Source organism: Phaseolus vulgaris, chromosome 4 (assembly GCF_051622355.1).
Source record: "Phaseolus vulgaris cultivar YP4 chromosome 4, ASM5162235v1, whole genome shotgun sequence".
Lineage (NCBI taxonomy): Eukaryota > Viridiplantae > Streptophyta > Magnoliopsida > Fabales > Fabaceae > Phaseolus > Phaseolus vulgaris.
In genome coordinates, this window is record NC_143501.1 from 17,696,794 (window position 1) to 17,699,998 (window position 3,205).

Below are 3,205 nucleotides of genomic sequence, written 5' to 3' on the forward strand. Positions count from 1 at the left end.
TCGAGCAAGCAACTAGAGAGTTTCTGGAAAATTTGCCAAAAGTCCGAACCCCGTTCCCAACATTCTCGGCGCTATTTAAACTACCCCAGCATTTAAAGCGCCTTAAAGCGCTTTTAATCATAAAACGTAACGCACATAATTAACGCGTCTAATTAGAAAACGTAGCGCATTTAAGACCTTGAAACGCTTGGGAGCCTTTATAGTACCTTAAACGCTCGAAACAGAAACTGTATTAAATGACTTTAATTACCTGGTACCTGACTAAATGGTGTTTCTATTCTGACCTGGCTGTCGTACACGTGGAGGGCCTCACAGCGCCATGACCCCATCTGGGGACGTTTCTTCGTGTGAGTCCTCCTGCTTGGGAGTGCTACTGCGTAAGGGGTGACTTTTTGGGTGCCAACTCATGCCCCCAATCATCTAGTCACTCGCTTTGAGAGCGTATCTGCCTTCCTCTTGCACCCTGCCCCTGGCTACCCTGGGCGTGACCCTCCTCTTGAGTCGTATCTGTCCCAAAGGCGTCTCTGGGCGGCAGGGGTACTTCACGAGTCAGGCTGCCCTACACCGGCGCCATCACTATGGCCTTGAAGCCACCTTTCTCTTCTCTTTATCACTACCCCGGACCATCGGGACCTGAGGCCTTCCCACGGCGTCGCTCCCTCCATGGTCTTTCCTACCCATGGGTATCGGGGAACCGCACCGTGATTGCCTTGCCATAACGATATTTGATCTTGGCGCCGCCCTGGTTAGGCGACGCCTTCACCTAGGCGACGCCTCGCCTTGGCGACGCTAGTACTTGGCGTCTCTTCACCCAGGCGACACCTTGTGTTGACTTTGACATTGACTTGGTCAACGCCCGGATACGGGATGGTACAAAGCTTAAAGTTGTGCTGCTTTTGGTTTGGGTTTATATTAGAATGTTTAGAATCTATGTAAAGATCAATTCTTAATCCTTGCACAAAGCTTGACCAATCTGTTTTAAAGAAACAAAGTGTTTTTCTAAGCAAAGGGAAAAAAAACTGGTTGAATTATCAATATAATGGGTTGTTTGTCAATTAGCTGGCTTAAAGGTTTTGAATTTGTTTTTGACTTGGTTATGTAACTGCATAACAATTCAACCGGTTAAATCGTGGTTTCAATCGGTTGATTGTGTGTTTTCATAACAGTTTTTGGAAAACCTGTTTTAACTGTTTTGAATGTGATCAAAACTATTTTAGCTCATTAATGTTGCCTTGAACGACTAGATTTCAAGTGCTATAAATATAGCCTTTCTTTCAAATCAAAATACATAAGTTTTACACAGATTTGGGATCAAAGAGAGATTGAGATTTTCTTTTGAAAGAAGTTTTCAAAAGATTTGCAAGATTGTTGTTAAAGCTTTGCACTGGTACAAGATCTGGTCATAGGGCTTCCTTGTTTGTGTAATCTCAGGTGTTTTCTATCCCTTTCAAGGTTCTTGTAATTGTTCTTTCATTAAACTTGTAAAGTGTATGAAATCCTGTAAAGTCAGAGGGTGTTCTGACTTGAGGTGTGTGGTGTTGCAAAGAGGGTGAGTGGGTCTTGTGGTTTTCAAGGTCACCTCTTTGTGGTGTGTTGGTGTAATCTGGATTTGATTACTAGTGGAACTCAGAGGTTGTTATGAGAACTGGATGTAGCTCAAGGTTGAGTGAACCAGTATAAAACTGTTGTGTAAATCTCTCTATCTCTAAATCCTTATAACTGTTTGTGTTAATTCTGTTTCTGCTGCTAATATAAACAACCAATTAAAACGCAATTTCAATCGGTTAAAATTCTGAAAACAGTTTTTGTATCTTTGGTTGATTGCTTTCCTTAATTGCTTATCTGTGATTGTTAGATAAAGGTTCATTCTTAATCCATCTTTGCGAAAATCTTTGACATACAATTCACCCTCCCTCTTGTTTAAGCCATCAATTCTTACAATTAGCATCAAGAGCTAGGTTCTTGAAAAATATTCAAGTTTCTATTTTTTTTTTGAAAAATCTTTTTACATGGCTGACAAGTTCCTTTTGGGGAAGGTACTTCCATAAACAGACCACCACTGTTTTGTGGGGTCAATTACTAGTTTTGGAAGGTGAGAATGAAAATCTTTATACATTCAACTGATAAGGGTATTTGGGAAACAATTGAAAATGGTCCCTTTATACCTCAAGTAAAAAGAGATGAGGTTTTAATTGATAAACCTTCATCTGATTGGACTGAGGCTGAAAGTAAGAAAGCCAAGTTTGACTGGATTGCTAAGAATATAATAACCTCTGCCTTGAGTTGTGATGAATTTTTTAAGGTATCATAGTGTAACTCAGCAAAGGAAATGTGGGACATCCTTGAAGTCACACATGAAGGGACAAACGATGTCAAGTGAGTCAGAAAGCATGCTCTTATTCAAGAGTATGAACTCTGCAGAATGCAAAAGGGAAAGACTATTTGTGATGTGCAAAAAAGGTTCTCTCACATAGTGAATCACTTGATGTGTCTTGGTAAGTCTTTTAACAATGAGGAGCTGGACATCAAGATCTTGAAATGTCTTGATAGAACATGGTAGCCAAAGGTCACTGCAGTCTCAAAATCAAAAGATTTGACATCAATGACTGTTGCATCATTGTTTGCTAAGCTTAGGGAGCACGAGCTTGAAATGAATAGGATTGTTGTCCAAGAAAGTGAAGACAAACACAAGGACATAACACTCAAAGCTTGCAATCACAAACAACAACAAGACTCAAGTGGAAGTGATGAAGACACCATGAGTTTGTTGTCAAGAAAATTCTGCAAGTTCTTGAAGAAGAAAAGTCAAGCTTCAAAGAGGCATGGTTCTAAAAAACCCAGTGATTTTAATATTAACAAGTACACTTGTTATGGATGTGGTGAACATGGTCATATCAAGGAAGAATGCCCCAATAATGAAATCAAAGAAAGAGCAGATTTCAAAAATGAGAAAAGGGGAAAAGCCAAAAAGGCATATGTGGCATGGGATGACAATGAAGTTTCATCCTCAAGCTCTTCTGATGATGAAGAAGCAAATCTGTGCCATAGAGCATCTGTGCCATAGAGCATCTGTGTCCAACAACATGAGTTCATCATCTTCAATCAAAGGTAACAACTATTATCAATTGCTTGAAGCTTTTAATGAAACTCATGAAGAGGCTAACTGATTAGCACTTTCTCACAACCGGTTGAAAGGTCTAAATAA